Source organism: Mauremys reevesii, linkage group 4 (assembly GCF_016161935.1).
Source record: "Mauremys reevesii isolate NIE-2019 linkage group 4, ASM1616193v1, whole genome shotgun sequence".
Lineage (NCBI taxonomy): Eukaryota > Metazoa > Chordata > Testudines > Geoemydidae > Mauremys > Mauremys reevesii.
In genome coordinates, this window is record NC_052626.1 from 45,091,237 (window position 1) to 45,114,387 (window position 23,151).

Here is a 23,151-nt window from a genome sequence, read left to right on the forward strand (position 1 = left end):
AATATATGGAGTTCATTATTTCTCAGGAAAAATGCTTGAAGCTATTTCTTAAAAGCCTCAAACCTGTTCCTAGCCCTGCTATGTTTTATTGCTTCTTATATCCATGCAGAGTACTGTGTGCTCACGTACCAAGGAGGAATGTTAGATTACGATAAGTATGAAATTTATTAAAATAAATATATATATATACTCGTCCTACTTTTAGGAAGTGGGCAAAGAGGGTACATGCTGATTTTTGAGTCCACTAGCCTTGCCTTTGGGACTTTAATGTTGTAGGAAACAGTATCTGCCAGTATGATATCTATGCCTCTTTCCCCACATTGACTGATGCAACAAAGAAACATGTAATAGTGTGTAAATTGGTATCTAAAATACTTATTCCCTCCCAGAAAGAAGCAAGTGGGGCAGTGGCCAGTACCACACGTTTTCTGACTACTTGTGTGTTGCAAAGTTCTGCAATTTTAATGATCAGTGGAACTTCCACACTTGTCCATTCTGCACTTTTTATTGGTTAAGTTCACAGAAAACCCACGTAATTATTGCATAATGCCTTCATGAATCAAGCTCGTAGTGTGCAATTCAAGTAGCAGTAAAATAAGTGTGCTTCGTATGTTAACAATTATGGGCTAGATTTATAAAAGCATTACACATTATTTGCACTGGGGTTTCTAAGTATTTTATTCATAAGAGTGTTTAATGCACCTAAAATAAATCCACCTTCCTTCTGAAACTCATTAAACCTTTGTCTCTCTGCATAGATTGTTATTATGTATCTTAGGAATGTATCACACACAACCAGGCTGGAGCTTCCTGCTCAGACTCTCATAATGTCAAGCATTTTATTTTTCAGAAGAAAAAGGCAGGTAAGTGAGTTAGTAACAGGGGAAGCCATGTCTAATTTGTGTTCCATTTGCAGAGTTTCAAGCTACAATTGTAGGGGTCATCCAGTGTATGCCTGATTCGCCCCTAAGGCCAATGGATCTATATCCGCTAAAGAGCTAGCTTACATTGTGTTAGTCATGGCAGAATTTGTCCTAATGGGAGAATCGGAAACATTAACTCAAGGCCTTAGTTAACATCAGTTCACACTTAAGAGCAGCAAAGAATCCTGTGGCACCTTATAGACTAACAGACGTTTTGCAGCATGAGCTTTCGTGGGTGAATACCCACTTCTTCGGATGCAAGGTACACTTAAGGTACTTCCATTGACTTCAATGGGCCTGATTCTCCTATTACTTATACAGTTGCAAATCAGAAGTAGTAATTTCATTCAAGTCAGTGGAATTATAGCAGTATAAAGGTGATGTGAGATGAGAATCCAGCCCAATGTGTTTACATTTGCTATAAGTTAGGGCAGAATTTGGCCTGCTGACCTCAATAAAAGATGTACAACAGAAGGTGTACAAAGAATGAAGGACCAGACCCAGTATGTTTTTGGTATTATATATCATAGCCATAGTGTAGATAGGAACACATGATACAGTTCCTTTGTACTACAGAACTCTTCTGTAAATTAATGTATTCTCGGACTAAACCAGGCATTTTTCACACTAGAATAGGACACAGCATACCTGCTTTCTAATAAATCATTTTCTCATTTCATTTTGTTGAGAAAATTAATTTAATTTTCCTTTAAAATAGTTTAACATTTGATAGAAAATGTTTTTAAAAAGCCATGGTGAAGGGTTCTATTCAGAAGAGAATGAATGGTGCTGTAAGGGGACCCCCTTGGCATAAGTCCAACATGATCTTCTTTCGTAATAACCTTCCTCTGAGAATTCAGCGAAGTAGTAGAGTTACTGAGAGAGGATGCTGTGAACTTCCTGATATGAACAGATGATCAGTTTGAGAGAACTGCATGTTTTCATGCAATCATATTTCCTGGCCAGGTATAATGTTGCCTTTGGGTAACCTTGCACCGCCAGTCCGAATCACTTAAACTTCCAATTTTTCCTTTTAGAACCAGACACTCTGCTTTCCTACATAAAAGTCTTTAATGCCACATGTGTGTGTGTAGGTGGTGAATGTTTTCCCATGTTCATCACACTAATTAGCCCCTGTAGGTATATCTGAACCACATTTTCTAAAATAAGTGATAGAAAATATATTTTACCCTTTTTTCGTTCTTTGTTTTTGAGAGATGCCCTAGACGTCTGAGCCTAAGATTAGCCTTTATAGCCTACTGCAATTTCATGTCCCCACTCATACCTTTGACTGGCACCTCCTTTATCTTCTCCCTGTAGAAGAAATGCTGAAGGAAAGGATTCAAAGTAATCTTTCTATATTAGAGAAGATATAAGTTATTAAATGGGGAGTAGAGATGTTCCTTCCGATTGACCTAATCAAACAGAATTTGCTTCAATGAGCTTTGGCTCAGGCCCTGCATTTCCAAATGCCTATCCCAACAACATGCACTGTGCTCAGTGTAAAACCCAGGGGCAGTCTCTTTGATTGTTCCAGTATCCTGGGCCAGGAACTTGGAGTAGGGCTAGCCCCACGCTCAGGGAGTTTCTTCTGGAGGCTCTCTTCTGAGAGTCCAGAGATTCATGGGGAAATTAAGTTCCCATCAGAGCCAGTTCAGCAAAAGGAGCCCTCATCAGCAAAGGCACCAGCTGCAAAGCCCAAGATTCAGTGTGCAACCTCTCTCTCCTAAGGTGTACCTTAAACTGCCTTGCCACATCCACTGCTGTTATTTTGGTGACAGAGCAATATGGAATGTGCCCTGAGAGAGAGAGAGTGGTTTGCTGAGGGGAGCGGGGGGAAGGAGGCCTCTATAGTAGTGATTATCAGTGAGTGCTCTATACTAGGAGGTATTGGAGAATGAGTGGTATTCATTAATTTATTATTGTTGTGGTTTGTTGTGGTAGTGCCCAGGAGCATTAGTCACAGACCAGGATCCCAGGCACTGTACAAATACAGAACAAAAAGACAGTCCCTGCCCCAAAGAGGTTACTGTTACACTAGGATTTCAGACCGTCAGCAGTGCGGTGCTGTCTGTATGATCTGGGGGTTCTCTTTCTGCCTTAGAGTTGTCTGCATTGTCTGAACCAGCTCTGGCTCAGAAACAAGGAGGGGCTGACCCACAATGCACCTTGCTGGGCTCTTCTCCCCACAGACGTTGCTCCGTTTGTGCATTGACTGGCCCCACCCCAATACACACGGGAGTTAATGCTGCTACAAGCATTATCAGCACACTTAACTTCCTAAAGTCTACAAGCAGCATTAACTCCAACAGCTTCTAATATGTGACATAAACTGTTTCACCCTGGAAAGAAGTCACCAGGAGCAGCCATTCACCAGCTCCTCACCTCTCCCTGGACACACATCTTTTTCTCTGCTGCCCATTGGCCATACAGATCTTTTACAGAGAATATGGCAGCTAGAAAGGGTGATACTGTCCCTGCTTTGCAAAGGCCTCCTATGTTTTTTTCCTGAGTGTTTTCTCCCCTTTGCACTGTGCAGTGGGGAAAAGTATTAAGCCCTTTGTAAATTGTAATGGGTTTTTGAGCCCCCAGACTTTCATACTCCTTTAATGTGAATCAGGGCCGGCTCCAGGCACCAGCTTATCAAGCAGGTGCTTGGGGCGGCAACTCCGGAGTGGGGCGGCACTTTAAGGTATTCGGCGGCGTGTCCCTCACTCCCACTCAGAGCGAAGGACCTCCCACTGAATTGCCGGAGATCGCGATCGTGGCTTTTTTTTTTTTTTTTGGCTGCTTGGGGCGGCAAAACCCCTGATGTGAATGCACATTATGGGCTTGATCCAAAGTCCACTGAAGTCAATTGAAAGCTTATAATTAATTTCAACAAGCTTTGGATCAGGACTTATGTGCCGCCATCTTGTGACAAATCAGATCCCTACAAATGGGAGAACTTTAAAGAGGTTCTAGGCCTGATTTTCTAATCTGTGGGATTGATTCTGGTCTTGATAACCCTGAGTTTATACTCGCTTTACTCTGTCGACTTAAGTAGAGCTCCTCATGAGCTCACTATAGGGACACTCACAATCAGGTCCTTTGTGCACAAAAATGAACAAATGTGGTTCTATGTTCAGAACAGGCGATTGAACAGCCAGTGGCCAGTTGGGTGCATACCTGACCACTTACAGGTTTAGTTGTCCAAATTAGGTATGCAGTTCTGCACACATTTTTTGCATATGCAATTTCATGTTTTCAGTTTAGAAAATCAGGCCCTCTGTGTTCAAAACACTTTCCACCCAGGCCCTTCTAATCTTCCTAGCTGTTGCTGTTTGCTGCATATCTTTCTGAAACTAATGCCAGGCCTTGACCCTCCTCTGATTTGAGTGTATTTATTTGTTTTTACACACCTAAGGCCTGAGCCTATTCCCAACAGAAATCAAGAGCAAAATTCCCATTGACTTCAGTGGTGCAGGAAATCTAGCTGCCAGAGAGGTCTCGGAAAAGATAATTATCAGCACACTTAACTCACTACGCTAATGTTTTTGGAGCCTTCAGCTCTTGTAAAAGAAAGCCAAACATCCTCACTGACGCCATTTATATTTTAAAGGAGACATTTATAGACTACAATGTTTTACATTTGTTTATGCCACTAAAACTTCCAAGCCTATAAAGGTCAGTTGGGTTTGAGATTTGGTCACACACAGCACATTCCCACAACCATAGTGATTTCATAGGGAAATCCAGACAACTGCAGATTGTTTGATTTAACTCTAGGGGGCACCAGAGACACTCTTTTGTTTTGTGGTGGTATGTCACCTTACTAGTTTCTGTCTGATGGGATCCCTCGTGTCTATCATGTAGCATTGAGTGATTGACCATATTTACTATGTATGTGATTAATGAATAAAAGAACCAAGCATAGTAATGGTTCCTTTCAGGCAGAGGCAAACAGTGATATTAATTAGATTAACTCAAAAAAAGAAAATGATTATGAAGTATGAACAATTACTATTTATATAGAACATGTAGTTAATGTACATTGTCCCTGTTTGGGCCTGATTCACCACTGTTTTGCATCTTGTGTAATTCTTTACACTTGTGCAAGGTGAGTATATAAAATGCTACCAGAGCAGAATGATAGGCGTTTATACCCACGTTGTAAATGACTCTATAAGGGCAAGGCACTGGAGAATCAGCCTTGTTATTTCTGCAGTGAATAAATATGGACTGAGGCTGTTACTCATGTTAGTGTTGTAGCAACTATAAAGATTTGGACCATCACAGTTGCTTCATGCAGTGGTGTTCTACCGGCCCAGGTCCCAGCATATTAGAGAGACAAGATGGTGAGGTATCATCTTTTATTGAGCCAGCTTCTGTTAGTGAGAGAGACAAGCCTTCAAGCTTACCCAGAGCTCTTCCTCAGGTCTGGGAAACATGCTTACAGTGTCCCAACTACATACAAGGTGGAACAGATTGTTTAGCATAAATAGACCAAGAAAGTGTTTGTATTCATGAGATGGATGCTTCAGACTTTCACCTCTAGAGGGGGATATATGACCTTTGTTCTATGTTTTACTTTATTCTATTTTTAAGTTTCCTTTAAATAATAATTATTTACCCTGTCACTATAAATATGCTTTTGCCTTAGCTAGAAACAAAGTATTATGACAGTACATTATAGAGGTCCTTTGCAGGGTATGCATTTAAGGAAAATAGCATTTTCTGTATTTTGAAAAGAATTGGGAACTCTTGGATCCCTCTAGATATTTTTTAAGCATGGCTGTGCCTTCAGATATGTACAAAATTGAAAAAGGTAGCTGTCATATTCCACTATGTATTTCAGTAGTGGAATTAACTAACATGGTTATCAAATTTGGTACAAATGCCACATATATTTGTTTAAACATTCAATATATAACCTATTTCCTAAACGGGTAGCTAAGATAAGTACAGGATCAAATTCTTTACTAGTATAACCCTAATGAAGTCAGTGGATTTCAATTCAGGGATGAATTTGGCCCAAAGTGTCGCTTTTGAAGAGGCTTATTTTTAAGCGTATGAGTATTTTTAAAATTACAGAGAAACTTACTATCAGCTTCTTTAAATAAAATATGAGTGTCTAGATTAAGATACCTGCATTTTATTCTTCTGTGGTTCTTTAGACATGTGAGTCTCAGCAACTGGTGGAGAAAAGGACTTCTACTTCACAGCAGAAATGATCACTCATTCTTTTCGTCTTGTAATTTACAGAGAGTTTGAAACACTAGACCTTGTGGAAACTGCTTTGTAATTAATAGGAGTGAATAATTGTTTATGGCAAAAAATACCAAGAATACATGTCAGGAAATATTATTTTATTTAGAAATAATGTTTACATGCATTTCATGTCATTGGCTAATGGTTATTACTATCTACCAGCACATTATTGATTTAAAAATGAGTTACTCAGGCTAAAGTATTGGGCTCTGAACTTTATGCATGTGGGACTATAAATGCTGCTTAAAATTAATCATGTGTGGGATTTGCAGCACCTGTGGCTTGGATTGAGCTAAAGTTAGAAACATTCAGCAGTGCAATTGGTTGATAGGCAGGTAAATTACTGTTAACAATGAACCAATGCAAAACTTACAGAAGCCAAAAAAGCTGAAGTACATGGTACAAGTTATTGGTTAGCCCCACAATGATTGCCCCTGCAAGTAACAAGAATATCTTCTTTAAAAAAATAATCTCCTAATATTTGTTTCATTTCTCTCAACATCTGTAGTAAAGGCAATCCTTTCTAGCTGCCAAATCCTGGAACTGAGCTGATAGGCTGTTTCGCACAGTGAGCTAGTGAACCATGTTGATGTCACATTTATATGAGCTCTGTAAGCAATTACTTAATTGGGAAAAGTTTTGTTTCCTTTTGCCAGAGGTGAGGTTCAGATGGCCTAATGCTTGCCTCCTCTTTCATGGAGCCAGGGACGAAGGTGCAGAAGAGAGGGTATGAGCTCTGCAGAGTGTTTACAGCTCCGCAGACCCCTGCCACAGGTTAACAATGAACCAATGCAAAACTTACAGAAGCCAAAAAAGCTGAAGTACATGGTACAAGTTATTGGTTAGCCCCACAATGATTGCCCCTGCAAGTAACAAGAATATCTTCTTTAAAAAAATAATCTCCTAATATTTGTTTCATTTCTCTCAACATCTGTAGTAAAGGCAATCCTTTCTAGCTGCCAAATCCTGGAACTGAGCTGATAGGCTGTTTCGCACAGTGAGCTAGTGAACCATGTTGATGTCACATTTATATGAGCTCTGTAAGCAATTACTTAATTGGGAAAAGTTTTGTTTCCTTTTGCCAGAGGTGAGGTTCAGATGGCCTAATGCTTGCCTCCTCTTTCATGGAGCCAGGGACGAAGGTGCAGAAGAGAGGGTATGAGCTCTGCAGAGTGTTTACAGCTCCGCAGACCCCTGCCACAGGTGCTTTACAGGTCCTGGGATCTGAAGGAATCAGGGGGAGGTGTCATAACAAGCAAAATAGTGCTGAAGTGATACCCACTCCCCATAGCAAACTCTCTCTCTCAATCACAGAGAGATTCTGGGTATAAATGATGCTGATCACATTATGCTGGTTTGCCTTGCCTTCCCCACTTCTGCTTGCTATCCACAGGAGATGAATGAGCAGCACAGAAGCCTATGCTGTTGTGCGGGGAGGAGGCAGGAGCTAGCAGATCTTTCTAGGGATGGCCCTGGCTCTGGTAGAGCAATTCTCAACCTTTAGTCACCCAACTGAGCCAGTTTTTTCTAGGTGCCTCCTGAGAGCCATGGGCTATAATACTTTGATCTAACTTCGGGTTTTGGGTTTAGTGTGTGGGTGCTGGGTGGTGTTGGTGGCCTGTGATATACAGCAGGTCAGACTAGAAGAGCTGGTGGTCCCTTCTGGCCTTCAACTCTGACTCTATCCTTTGCAGGTGATATTTTTATGATTGTTAATATACATGTCACATTTACAATATATTTGTATATGTTTTCCAACAATGTCTTTGCAATGAGTTCCCTGTGTGGATCACTGCACATGCCAGGCAGTGCCAGGAGCTTTCTTCTAACTTGGGTCACTAAACAGAGCAAGTTATGTTAATGGTGGCAAATTTTGCTTCAGTTAATGGGGACTTTTTTAGTCCCTTTTTCAGGCGCGTGCCATATCTAACTTAGTTCACTTTTTCCCTACTGGCCAAGTTTTTTCTACCGGCAGGGTTCAACCCTCTGTCATTAGCTGGGGCAATCATGGCTGGGACTAGAAGACTGGCCTCTGGCTTCCAAATGTTGTTATTGAGACATGAACAGAAGTTATGAGGGTATCTCTTGTACTAATACAGAGGCTTTCACATTTAACAATGATATCACCTGAGAAGCATATTTTGTTGTTTTCTGACATAGGAGTAAGATTTGGAAACAATGGTTTCTAGCAGCAACACAAAGGATTCACCACTTTGTGGCAGGCATCTGGACTGATTCATTTGACAAAGGTCATGAACTGCCTCTAGGGATGTCAAGTCAGGTCCTTGGCTACCTTGGATCTCATTTTGCTGTGACATGTGTCTTTGCCATAAAGAATGCTGTGGCTGCTGAGTTGCAGAAATCCTTCACAATATCTTTGTTAAACGTACTTTTGTGACCTTTAAAAGGCCATAAAGACAGATTGCCATAAGCAATGGCAAGAATTTTCCAGACAATGTGGAAATTATGAATAGAAAATAAAGATGAATAGATAGAAATACCTGCTATATATTTCCAGATTCACCTTAGAATTATTTGTCTTTCGGTCATATGTGTTTGAAAAGTAAAGTATTTCCAAATGATTAGCAAGCTACCAAAGACCAATACAAGCTAATTCATTTTAAAGCAGTGATGGCTTTTATAGGAGATACAGTTAAGACTGCAAAACATTTTCCAGTATATTGTATTTTGCCAGCAACCTTGTTGAACTGTGTCACTAGGAAATCAGAAATGGGCAAATCAGCTTTAGAAAACAGATACCATCTTCTTCTCCCACCTTCCCATGCACAACTCTTCACCTGTTTCAAGAAACGAACCCAGACCAAATTGTTGCCAAGGCTCTGAAATAGCTTATGGACTATTGTTATTATCTGAGTTACCTTCTTCATTTAGCTAGAAGATGGCAGTGGAGCATCAAAACAAAACAAAATTTGTTTCAGAAATATTGAAACAACCTTATCAAAGGGCTTCATTTGATCACTTCAACTATTCTATCCTATTCAAGACGAAATCATAAAACAGCAACGAAACACTTTGACCTTATTGTAATGAAATGTTTCAATAACTTTTTGTTGAAAATTTCAACAGAATCAATATGTTCCGGTGAAATGTTTCTGTTTTGTTGAATCAGCTTTTTCCAACAGAAACTAGTTCCACTGGAAATTGTCCAATTAGGTCTAATTTTTACAGAAAGAAGTATTCATAGCTGGCCAGAATGAGTCTGCTCTGGTTCAGGGGACTACATACCATATCCAACAGTTAATTCATTAGCAGTGCAATCTCCAGCTCAGCATTTATGTTTGTGGTACATTCTTTACATCCTGGTAGCAGTGTTAATCTCAGTCCCTAATGCCACCAGTGTGAAAAGTCAGGACATTTCAATAAAGCATGCTGCAGTCCTCACTCCAGAAGTGAACTAGGTATGTTACTGTTCACTGATTATGGCCATATGCCTCGCCTTGTTCATAAACCTCTTTGCTAAACTGACATTGGCACTCCTGGAGGAGAGCTGCATTTCACTGAACTGCTACTAGATTGTGGTTCAGCTGTGGTCAGTGTAATTCTGCTTACCTGCAATGTTTTCAGACAGTTCGGTTTACAGATCCTAAATGATATTTAGAGCTGTTAATGCAAAAAATCTCATTCTGGAAATAGTGGCAAGATTCAGCAAATACATTAGTTGTTGAATAATGTTTAACCATTACCAGGAATTATCTAACTAGAGGATGAGCCCCATGTCTTAGCGTTTGTTTGCATTTGCGATGAGTTACCACTACACAGTACATATGAGCTATGTGGCTGATGGTTCCTGTTGAGCTTCAGGTTTGTTCAGTGTTCCAAAGCCCTTCTGCCAGGTGCATTCGCAGCAACAAGGGCTGGGATCAATTCCTAGGGGTTGCTCTTAACAATACAAAACAGAACTGGCACAAGCCCACACCCAGTAATCTGTAATTTGGAAAAACACCACAAAAGTGTGTAACCATAAGCAAACACCACCCCACAGTGCACTGGGTAATGTCCTTTACCTCAGTTTCCCACCTTGCGGTGTGAAAGCCTGATGAATGTCTGTTTCCCATGCCACTCCTCTTTCCCTGCACGGCACCACACTCAGAGTTAGTGGTCCTTAAGCCCTGAAAACCCAGCTGCTGTTACCGCTACTGCTGCTTGCCACTCGCCACTTGTTACCACTTCTGCAATGCCACATAGTCCAGCTCTTAGTGAGTGCCCTGGGTAGCAGGTAACCTCTGTGCAGCTGCCTCTTCATTGTCCTTCATTACAGCACCGTCCTCATCCAGGACTAGGGCTAAGCTCATCAGGGATGTCAACTCTAGTGATCACTCAGCAGAAACAAGGACTCTCAATTGAGTCCAGGGGCAGTGCCAGCCTCTTTCTGGTGGGGCTGAGGTTGGCCTTTCTTAACCCCCCCTCCTCCTTTCCGCCCCCTTCAAGGTCCCACCCTCTGACCACATCAGAGGCTGGAAGCCAGAGCCGGGCAGTGCACGGTGCTGGCTGCTCACTAGGGGATCTGACTCAGGGCTGGCAGAGCCCATGGGAGGTGGGGCCCAGGTAGGTCAGCCCATGCCACTGTGGGGAGCCCCAGACCTTCCACCTGCCCTGGGCAACACACAGCTAGCAGCTGCTGCTCTCTCAGCTCTGCCTTCAGAACTGGGCTGCCAGAGAGCATCAGCTGATCGGGGGTGGGGGAAGGTCTTTGAGAGGAGGCTACCGCAAACTTTGGGGTGGCTATAGCCCACAAACCACGCCCCCCGGCACCACCTCTGATTGAGCCTAATCAGCTTTGTCTTTAAAAAATGGAGTGGGGAGGGTAAAATGGTGTCTAGGACTCTTTAGGCAGAGTCCGCACCAGCAAGTAAGAACACCTGTCCCCATCCCCCTATCATCATCAGTGGGATTTGGCATCGCTACCCACTGCTTAGCGAGTGAGGTTCAGTTTAGGGTGAGCCCCATAGTCAGGGCATGCTAAGTACAGTTCTGCTGCCCTTTACTCATATAATAAGGATAAGAACATCTCACTCCCCCTGCATTTATTACTAAAGTGAATTGTAACCTAGCACCAGCCAAAACTGATCACTTTGGCAAAGCAGGTCCGTCTGCCAAACACCAAGGCACAGTAGGTACATCTTTGCAAATAGTCTGCTCCGGAAGTCGTTTTGCCCAGTGCGTCCCTAGATGTCAGGGAGAGATAATTCAGACTCTGCTTACACAAACCAATTGTTCAAAACAAAGGTTCAGAGACTATTTTGGTAGCCAGGCATCAGGAGTGCCGCCAGCTTTTTTGCCGCCCTAGGCAGTGGAAGGTCCCACCCACGAAATGCCGCCCCCCCAACAGAGGCGGCGGAAGGTCCGGCCACCACGGTCACTCCCTCCCAAATATTAGCGCCCTAGGCGACTGCCTAGGTCACCTAATGGGTTGTGCCAGCCCTGCCAGGTATATATTCACAGGCAGAGAGTGCAATAAAATCCTGTGTGATTTGCCAGATATATGCCAGGGAGTTTGGGGATAACGGTGAGAGGATATTAATGCTAAGGCTGAGGCATAGAACCTGCACACAGATAGTTCTGGTCTTCCATAGGTCCCCCAAAATTCACAAGATTCCGTGAGAAGCTGTTGGGTGTGGAGGTGTAACCATGACTTGTTCCATGTACAGGCAAACTCTGTGTCCCTGATCGAATGATTACTAATGGTCTCTGAAACAGGAAGTTTGTGGTGTAAGGGGGTGGCAGGCCCTGATTTGAAGATCTGGACTCTGGATTCATGACAGTACCTACTAGTTCCTCCAACTGACTCTAGGAGCAGTATTGGACTCCAGAAGGAGCTGAATTCTTTGCTAGATAGTGTTACAATGTTGTAGGGCTTTAAAAAGGAAAATAAATGGAAAACTGGGGAGATCGTTCCAGCTCCAAGAAGGACTTAAAAGGACTCTGTGTGGTGACAAAAAAGATTAAGATGCTTTAAAACTAAAACTTTTTTAGAATAACATTTCTCTATAATTGTCTTTACTTCATTCATCATTCATGCCCGTCACCCCAACCGGGGTATGGGCCGCCAACAACAGATCTCCATAGTCTTCTATCCTGGGCCATTCTCTCTAGCTGGTTGGGTTCCACTGCAGTGCCTGTCTGGTGATGTTGATTGGCTCAGCCCCACCTTCTCCTTCTAATTTCTTCCTCTGCTGGGAGTTGATGGGTCCTCTCCAAGAGGTGGATGTTACTGATGGTGTCTGGCCAGCGGATCTGGAGAATCCTTCTGAGGCAGCTATTAATGAAGGTCTGGATCTTCCTGGTGGTTGTTTTGGTTGTCCTCCAGGTTTCAGCTCCATACAGTAAGACTGATTTCACGTTGGAGTTGAACAGTCGAATCTTTATTGCCAAAGACAGCTCTCTGGAGCTCCAGATGTTCTTGAGCTGTAAGAAGGCTGCTCTTGCCTTACCAATCCTTACTTTGATGTCTCCTGCTGGTCGATGATGCTACCTAGGTAGGTGAAGGACTGCACTTCTTCCAGGGGGCTTCCATTCAGTGTGACTGGGTCATTGCTGATGGAATTGATCCTAAGGATCTTGGTCTTGTCCTTGTGGATGTTGAGGCCAACCTGTGATGCATCTGCTGTCCACAATGACCATGATCAGGTTGACCACCTTTGCTGGGATGCCATAGTGAACCTGCCTGTTCATCTCGTAGCTGTGGATCGATGGCATCCTTCATTCTCTCTAAGAGGACTCGGTTGAAGACCTTCCCTGGCACTGACAGGAGTGTGATTCCTCTATAGTTGGCACAGTTGCTGAGGTCTCCTTTCTTGGGGATTTTGATGAGATATCCTCTTTCCAGTCAGCCGGAATCACTTCTTCTTCCCATATTTTCTCAAAGAATTTCCACTGAGGCATCCAGGTCTGCTTTCAGGGCCTCTGCTCCTGTTCTTCATCATGGTGATGGCTTTTCTGATCTCGTCTCTGGTTGGTTTATCGCAATTGATTGGGAGGTCCTCGTTGGCTGGGTCGATGTCTGGTGGATTTGGTGGTGCTGGTCTGTTCAGGAGTTCTTCAAAGTGCTCCGCCCATCTGTTCATCTGTAGTTCTATTCCTGGTATAGACTTTCCCTGCTTGTCTTTAACCTGAACTTTCCAGAGAGTCGCAGCTGTTTCATGTTACCGCTGTATGCTGCCTGCTCTGCTTCTGCTGCCAGTCCATCCACATAATCTCTCTTGTCCTTCCTAATATTCCTCTTCACTGCTCTGTGGGCTTCAGCATACTCTTTTGAGCTTTGGCCTTTGCTGCTCTAGTCCTGCTGTTGTTGACTGCTGCCTTCTTCTTCTTTCTGTCTTCTATCTTTGTCAAGGACTCTGCTGTGATCCACTCTTTCTGCTGGTGTTTCTTAATTCCAAGCACTTCCTGGCATGCTGACCTAAGTGTGTCTCTCACTTTCTGCCATCTGTTGAGTACACTGTCTTCCTCTTCCTCAGACCGATCCTGTAGTACTGAAAACTTATTCTTCAGCGTCAATCCAAAATCTTCCTTGGTCTTATGGTCCTTCAGAAGGTTCAGTTCTTCTTCAGCTTCAGCTTCAATCTGGCCACCACTAAGTGATGGTCTCTTCTAACTCTAACGTCCTGCAAGGATCTTCTGAACTTCTTGCTAATGCAGACATGGTCGATCTGGTTTTCTGTCATGCCTGCTGGCGATACCCAGGTACTCTTGTGGATCAAGATGCTGCCTCCTATGACCAGATTGTTAAGTGCACACAGATCCACAAATCTCTCTCCATTCTCACTCATCTCTCCCAGAGCATGGGTCCCCATGACTTGTTCGTATCCTGTGTTATCAGGTCCAATTTTGGCATTAAAGTCTCCCATAAGGATGGTAATGTCTTTGTCTGGGAGAGTCTCTAATATTTTCTGGAGTCTGTTGTAAAAGTAGTCTTTGTCCTCCTCTTCACTATCATTGGTTGGAGCGTAGCACTGAACAACATTCATCTTAATCCTCTTCATTTTAGTTCTGAAGGATGCTGTGATGATCCTGGGACCATGTGCCTCCCAACCAATCAGTGCTCTCTGTGCCTGCTTGGACAACATGAAGCCTACTCCCTGTGTGTGGTGTCTTCATGTCCTGAATACAGCAACAGCTCTCCTGTCAACAGTTGTCTCTGTCCAGCTTGCGTCCATCTTGACTCGCTAATGCCTAGTAGGGTCAGGTTGTTGCTCCTCATCTCTGCTGCAACCTCATGTGCCGATGGTAATCCTCCTGGCTGCAAGAAGGGTGATCTTCACCACCCAGCGTCATGCATCTTCGAGTTGAAGACCCTTCTTTTTCCAGGCTAAAAGTCTCTGTTAACTCTATTGTTGGCGTTTCTGTAGCAAGCTGATTTTTACAGGGTGGAGTTGCTAGCCCCACGCCCAACCCTCCTCCTTTACCCTGACTTGGGACAGGCAGATGGCCCCAAAGGACCTCTCTGGTGGAGTTTGTCTTTACTTACACAGCTACTAAACATTTCAATAGAGTCTCATACAAAACAAATCAACGTAACTAATGCTAAGATTAGTACATGAGTCATTCAAAACAAATAAATGCAAAAATATGCTCTGGGTCTTGGGCTATCTAGGTCCCACCTGTTTGCTTTCTTCCTGTTTTGTACAGAACTTAATTTCAGTGCTTGTGCCAGATAGACAGCCCTGGAAAATGCAGCACTCACCTTATCCTCACTACAGTTCAGTGGCACTGCAATCTTCCCTACACTGACTGGTAACATGCCCAAGTGAGATGAAGTGACTGTCTCTGTAAGTGAGAGGATGAATTGTTTACATGGCCCACTCCCTCTTTGAGTTTTCTGCTGAGGCTTCCAGTAAAAGGTGCTAATCAGTGGCAAATATACTGGTGGCTCTCGTGATGTCATCTTCAGTTCAGCGGGAAATGGACTGTTACCATCAGCTCATTCCACGGAGACTCCCACAACAGCCATGAGATAGTAATGACTTTGAATCACTACCAATCTGGGCTGGATTTGAACCAGGGATCAAAATCACAGTATTCCATTAGCAGCACTGTACATCTTCTAATACCTCATCATAGATTTCTAGGACCAGCCTGTAGCTGGCCCCTATGTGGGTGTGATAAGGCAGATGAGGGTTCAAGAAACTTTCCTCATCTCATGTCCGCAGGACTAGCCACAATCATAATCCACACATTTTCTTGAATGCAGACACTTCTCTTTGCTAGCATACTTTGGGGAAACTAGTTACCTTGAAGGTAACTCACTGTGCATTGCTTATGTAGAAGCCAGTATCCAGTAATCCATGAAGGCCTTGATGAGGCCTTCCTGAGGCATCATTCCTCCCAGTGCCCCAACATATAGTTTTAGGCACCTGTGAGGATTTATGCTTAACTACCATTGGTTACTTAAATAGTGCTGGACAGACTATGAATTTCCTTCATATTCTACACAACACTACCCAAACATTGCCTGGGCATCTATATACAAAAAGGGGTTTCTAGTGGAAATCCTGAAACTGGAGATGGGCAGGTTCAATGGGCCAAGTTAAAAGGAAACATCAGACATACTTCTCAAAAAAAAAATTGATAGAGTCCTATTAGAATCAGATATCTGATGGCTCAGTCACCAAATATCTCCGTTGCCCCATAGTCTTTTAATCTGAACCCTGCCTGAAACAATCTTTACCGTTGATGCTGTACTAAACAATCTGAAAAAATACAAGGCCCAATTCCCATTTACACAAAGGCCCTCCTCTGGCAGTAAAGGAGCCTTAGGGTGGATGTAAATGTAATTTGCTCCAGCAGTATAAAGAGGCCTGTGCAGGGTTGGCAACTCATCATTTTATCATGAGTCTAGCAATATTGGATGTTTTTCTTAATGCTCCGGTTCCTGGAATCATGAGGATATTTAAGTATCAGAGGGGTAGCCATGTTACTGGCTGGATCTGTAAAAGCAGCAAAGACTCCTGTAGCACCTGTGACAAAGTCCCTCTTCTACCTTGGTGGGTCCTGTGCTTCTTGGCAGATTTGCTCACCTCAGTGATCTTCCCCTCTGGTGGAACCCACAGTCTGGATCAACTCCTCCTGTGTCTGATCAGGAGTTAGAAGGTTTGGGGGGAACCCAGGCCCACCCTCTACTCCAGGTTCCAGCCCAGGGCCCTGTGGAATGCAGCTGTCTATAGTGCTTCTTATGACAGCTACAATTCCCTGGGCTACTTCCCCATGGCCTCCTCCAAACACCTTCTTTATCCTCACCACAGGTCCTTCCTCCTGGTGTCTGATAATGCTTGATTGTATGATAATTCCTCAATCCTCCAGCAGCACACCCTCTCAGTCTCAGCTCCTTGTGCCTCTTGCTCCCAGCTCCTCACACACACTTCTCTCCTCTGGCTCCTCCTGCTTGACTGGAGTGAGCTCCCCTTTTTATACCAGGTGCCGTGATTAGCCTGCCCTGATTGGCTGCAGGTGCTCCAATCAATGTAGCTCTCTCCGGTGCCTTCTAGAAAGTTCTTAATTGGCCCCAGGTGCCTTGATTAGCCTGGAGCAACTGCCATTTTGGTTCCCATGGTCCTAGGGATTTGCTTAGCCTGGAGCTAACATACCTGCTCCTCAGTACTTTCCTGTAGCCATCCGGCCTTGCTCCATCACACACTTTATAGACTAACAGACATGAGCTTTCGTGAATACCCACTTTGTCAAATGCAAGGACATTTAAGAATCTCAGGTTTTATTTTTTAAAAAGAGTAAGTTTCTAGCCTTTATGTTTGCAGAGGAAAACTTGTAAACATGACACAAGCGTGCCCTAAAGGTTCAAAAGTCAGGGAGTGAATAAAAAGAACCCAAAATGTATTTAAAAAAACACATACATGTTTTTAGTCCAGTCTTATGATGATGGGAGAGGAAGAAGGGGTGAGCTCATGACTTTTGAAAGCCAGGATAGAAGTACTGCTTTAGTGTAAATCAGACCTGCAGTATCCATTAAATTATTTAAAATATTGTATTTCATAGTACGTGCTTCATCTTCCTTTCCTCTTTCTGTATCTCAGGTCTCCCCATAGACACCCTATGCCTTTCTTTTCTCCTCTTCTATCCCTATAAAATCCATTATACCCTATAAAATTTTGCTTCCATCCTCCTTCCACCCCTAAACAATAGTTAGATACTTAATGATGAATATCAGAACCTAACTTTAGGCATCCAGGTTTGAAAATGTTGGCCCAAAGCCACACCTGTTAGCAGCTTTGTATAAGTAAAGGCAATGATAAAATATATTGTTTCCAGTATAAACCCCATCTTGCAAGGATTTATAACTCTCCCATAACCATAGATGGTGACAGGTATTATTAAACTATTCTGTATAGAAATGTTGGGCTTTACATTTTTCTTAATAGGTTAGATAGTGACTCAGACTATACTCACGGGCAAGGGAATAGGCAGTTGGCTTCAGGAGTATAGAAATAAGCAGGTCTATTTGCCCACTTACTGCCTTCCTGGAGTGGGGGAAGGGACAAGGAAAGGATGGGGAATAGCTGGCGCCTTGGGTCCATCCCCCTCTGCCTGCTGGTGTGGGGCTTGTTACCGATGCTGGTATAGTTTAGAGCAGTGGTTTTCAACCTATGGACTGCAGACCCCTGAGGGCCACAGGCTCAGTACTTCCTCCAGTCAAACTCTAGCCTGCCCAAAGAGTTCAATGAATATGGTCAGAGAGGTTTAATACAGCATTTATTTTTATAGCAATCTTGTTGAAGCAATTGTCTTCCAGCTAGCAGTTAAGGACCTTAATGCCCAAGGTTTAGCAATAGCTCATTTTTGTAAATCCATTTGTTTAAGATTTCCCTCATGTGTGCATGCTGAACATATTGTTATCCTAATTGAGCGGTTAGACAGTTACACAGCACTGCAACATTTCAGATCTTTGTCTAGAGCTGCAAGCCTTCTTTCTCTGTGGATGTTCTGTAAACTTGGCGTGGGAAGGTGGTAAAGAAGGGGATAAAAATTTAGAGCCAAACCCTTAGGTAGTGTAAATCAGCGTATTTCATTGAAGTCAAAGGATCTGTGCCAATTTACAACAGTTGTGGGTCTGTCCTTAACTTTAAAGCCCCCCTATCATTCAATATTCATTTTCTTCCATGGGATTATCAAGTCTTTCTTCGCTCTTATTTTGTGCTGCTACTCCTTTTCCCTTTTAAAAAAAAAAGTCAGTAAATTTCTTTAAAAGAATATGAGATAATGATGACTGTCAATATTGATTTTTTGTTTACTTCAGTCAGTGTATGTTTCTTGAGTAAATGTGATTATCTTATTATAATAAAATATATTAGTGATCTTACTAGCACATGACTGTATATACTTACATTGGATAACATTCACTAAAAATCCTAGGCCTGATTCACTGCTGTGTTATTCTGATTTTACACTAATGTAACTCCATTGATTTCAACAGAGTTGTACCAAGTTTAAAACCAAAGCAGTGATGAGACAGACTTCCTTTTTCTTAGGTGAGGTACCTAAAATGCAACTCTGCAATTCACATGCTAATAATAGGTGAATTCTGGATCTCTACTGAGATTAGAAGAACAAGTGAAGTGGTGCTGTAATGGTATCACACAAGTGAAAATGTAAAAAGTGCTTGTGAGGGTCAAAAAGAGGCAGCCAGAGCTAGAACTGAACTGCTCCATGCACATACATTAATTAAGTGAAATAAAAGCTTTCCCTAAATGCTTGGAGAACATAAAGATCAGTGCAGCGCAGTGCAGCTCAGGACATGTTAGAAAAAGCTGCTGTTGACACAAAAGAAAGACAGAGGATATTGTGGTTGCAGCTGCAATACAGCTGCCACATACAAACAAATTAAAACCCTCTGAGGGCCAAAAAACACAATAAACTGTGACATAAATTAAGCGAATAAACATTTTTTTCTCAGCAGTCCAAGAACACTTGTTTAGAGTTTGGAAAAGCATGCGAGGATTGCCCAGCTGCACAAAGAGTCTTTACATGCCAAAGAAGCTTAAAATCCAGGTTTGTCTGTTAAAACAGCATATGCTCACTCTCCTGAGGACAGTCTAATGTTTTCCCTCTATTTTTATCCATATTTTAAGGCTTCTGATCACACACACAGATCCACATGGAAACTCTTGCTATTGATGTCAATACAATAGAAGCTGCACACATTAACTTTTAAAGTGACTGTTGCACTATGTATTGACATGCCAACATGGTTTGCAAATGGTACTGTATTAATAGAGCAGCTAGGCTTTGCTACAAGGAGGTTTGATCATGTGAACCCCCGCCCCCATCCCACCCCAGTCGCACTTGGTTGTCGAGAAAGTTTTGCATTAGTTATAAGGTGCTTATGCTGATTTACAAAACCATTCACAAGCAGGGCCCAAGTTACCTTTCTGAGTTAGTAACTCTTTCCTCTTCTGGTCAGTTGGGGTCAACTGATACAGGTCTCTGTGCATCTTCAATACCAAAATGTGTCAATTTGGGTGGTCGCTCTTTCAGCTATTGTGCACGTGAAGCTCATTGCCTATTGACATTAGCAATGTCGCTACCTTCCCTGTGTTTAAAATCTAGTCTAAACTCAAGACACATTTGTTTTCATTGGCCATTAGCTGGTTGCAAATCATTATGAATTCTGAACGATGAACCGTTTTTATTTTTTTTTATTTTTATCATTGCGGTGAAGTGTTTTGAAATGCATCTGCATGATAAGTCATTCTGAATTGTGGTTTTTCCCCCTTTCATTTTATTTTTGTTTTCCATTTACAAATACAATCAGCCAGAGATACAGCAACACAGAATATACAGTGGAATTCTTCAAGTACAGATAGACTATTTTCTCCCTAATGTAAACATGTTGTAGACCTAAAAGCAGAAAGGCTCTACAAGGCAATCCTTTTGAAAAATACATAAAATAAAATGAGACAGTTACTGTTTTAAAACAAACATAAAACATTGCACCAATTGAAATAGCTATCAGTCCACCCTATACAGGACATTTAACCTTCTATAGCACTAAATCAAAATGCGGGGACTTTAGTCTATCAGTAAACAGCCTGTTCATAAGAGAGGAGTTAGCATTTTAAATAATTAATTATTGCTATTTTATTATTATTCCTTAAGTGCTGCAGGCATGCTTGGTGTTGTACAAGATACAGAAGATGACGCAATCCCTGCCTGTAGGAGGTTACCTGTACTGTTTATCAACAGATCGGTTACCGATTGGGCTGAAGAACAGAAAAATTCCATTTTAGAAAGACATCTGCAATGAATCAAATCTAACAATAGGAAAGTGGTTTAATATCCCTCTGCTAGAACAAATTCCATCAGACAAAAATGATTCCAAAAAGGTCAGTCATCAATAAAAGACATACAAAAAATAAATAAAAAAGTCATAGTAAGAGAATATTGCCACAGGGAAACATTCTCTCTCTCACTGGGAAATATTCTCAATAAATGCCTCTGTCACTTCCGCTTTCATTTAGCAACAGAAGGCCCCCCCCAAGAATGTTTTGTTTTATTCTAGTGGAAATGAGTCAGAGGCTGTTCCCCATTCATGTCATTGTGTATAGGCATCCCAGTATGATACATAAGATCATGGAACTGTTCTCATATTCATCCAGTAAACAAGATGGAAGGTGTGAATGGATGAGCCTAACCCCAGCTTTCATGACTTTTGGAGTAAAAGTGAAAACCTTCATAGGCTGCATTATTACAGTAAGTATGTTAACTTGATATTAAGAGAAGAAACTTCAGGGGTTTTTAAGAGGGTAGCAACTGCTCTATGAAGTGCAAAGAGATCATTAGTGAGAAGATGGACAGAGATGAGAATTACAAGGACAGGTATTTGAATTTAGCTGGGATGGCAGCGTACAAAACAATTAGCCAGAAGGCAACTCAACTGAGTTTAGAGCTATATGGGATGAGCTTATGAAAACCCTAAAGAACACAGATGATGTGCTAGGACACTAATTTACTGAATTCAGTGCACAGTGTGGCAAAGGAAGAGAGTGTGGGGGTGGGGGAAGGATAAATATCCATTTATTTGCTTTTACTTGTTACATGTGTTTTCTTCCCACTCCTCCTCTTCCTAGCCAATCAGTTTATTTATTTATTTAGGACTGATCATGAAGTCACTAGATGGCTTGCCATTCATGTCAACATGGGAAGGCTCAGGCCTAAATTCTGGGATTGTTTTACACCTCCAAAGATCAAAATTCAGCCTGTGTTGTCCACTTGCTCCTCCCCAGGGAAGCCAGTGTGATGACATAGCCATGAGTCAATGCAGAATGTGCTCAAAGTTCAAAAATAAAGAGACTGCTTTAGAAAATATTGTAGTGAGTCCAGGCATGAATGTTAACCTATCACAAATCAGTTCACATGTGTTAATCAGATGAACAATTGTCCTGATCTGCAACTGGGGATAGACTTGTAGTGAAGTGCAATTGTCAGGCCTATACGAGATAAATTGACTTTTCATGTCCTGTGTATTTCTATATGTTATCACAAATTCTAATAAAACATTATTTAAGAAAAACACACACTTTTTGTTTTTTATTTTATTTTTTTATTTTTATTTTTTATTTTTTATTTTTTATTTTTTATTTTTTATTTTTATTTTATTTTTTAATTGTTTTATTTCTTGATGGAAAACTATATGAAAACCATCAGCCATCCTTGGATCACTGATCTGATCACCTAGAGCAGGGTTTCCCAAACTTGGGATGCCTCTTGTGTAGGGAAAGACCCTGGTGGCCCGGGCCGGTTTGTTTACCTGCCGCATCCGCAGGTCCAGCTGACTGTGGCTCCTACGCCAACGGGGGCTGCGGGAAGTGGCGCGGGCTGAAGGATGTGCTGGCCACCTCTTCCAGCAGCTCCCATTGGCCTGAAGCGGCGAACCGCGGCCAGTAGGAACCGCGATCGGCCGGACCTGCGGACGCAGCAGGTAAACAAACCCGGCCTGCCAGGGGCTTTCCCTACACAAGCGGCGTCCCAAGTTTGGGAAACACTGACCTAGAGGGACACATTTAGGATTGCTACATAATATTATATCCAGGGGTACCCAGGTATCTAACACCACAGAGTAGCCTTTAATTTTAAAAGTGCATATGGAACTTATTACTGCACATGTGCCAGAGCTTTTCTGCATTAGAAACTGTGGCCATTTAAATTGCCTTTAAAAATAAACAAAGGCATTAGACTCAAATCCTTCTTCCAATGAAGTCAAAGGCAAACCTCCAATTGACTCCAATGCTGCAGGATCAGGTCTTTAGGCCATTATGAACCACTTGTCCACTCAAATGTGATTTTAATACTTATTTAGCATTTTTGGCAGCATTTTATAAAGAGCACTGTACAAACATTAACTAATGAGTCCGCACAGCACCCAGGGAGTAGGCGAGTTAGTCTATTTCATAGGCAGGGAAACAGAGCCAGGAAAGTAGCCTGAGTTGTTCAAGGCTACACAGTCCATTAGTGACACAGAGCCAAAATTAGAACTTAGGCCTGCCGTGCATCTCAACCCTGCACCTCTGGATCCTGCAGCTTTGCCTTTTGGCAGTGAGGCTGTGTTCCAATAATTCAAACACCAACAACATTGTAAAGGAAAACTTTCAAGCTGTTTGCACTCTTGCCATTTAAAAAGTAACTGAATAGACTGGCTTTGAAATGGTTAAAATAAATAAATCGCAATATTCTCTCCTTACTCAGACCAGGGATGTAACATTTCAGCTCACAAAATATATAATGGACAGACTGCCCAGTCTTTGAATATAACACCACTAAAGAGGAGGTCTCCTCTAGTGTCATTTTGACTGGTCTGCTTATAATACAGAAAAACTTGTTCCTTACATCCTTTTATTGACTTCAGTGGGAGCAGGGTCGAGCCTATGATCAGTAGCAGTAAAATTTGTTCAACACCTGATGTTTCCACAAGAAAGTAACCAAAAGGAAGATTTAAATTTTAAAAGTTTTG

At 42.2% G+C, this 23,151-nt stretch overlaps 1 long non-coding RNA gene across 1 annotated transcript; it reads left to right on the plus strand.

Moving 5' to 3' along the window:
* The first annotated feature begins 18,617 nt into the window (after nt 1–18,617).
* LOC120403035 lies at nt 18,618–20,837 on the plus strand. Its single transcript, XR_005597432.1, has 4 exons — nt 18,618–18,673; nt 19,102–19,193; nt 20,301–20,527; nt 20,750–20,837. It is a non-coding gene; the product is annotated as an uncharacterized LOC120403035 (long non-coding RNA).
* Nucleotides 20,838–23,151: the final 2,314 nt, after the last annotated feature.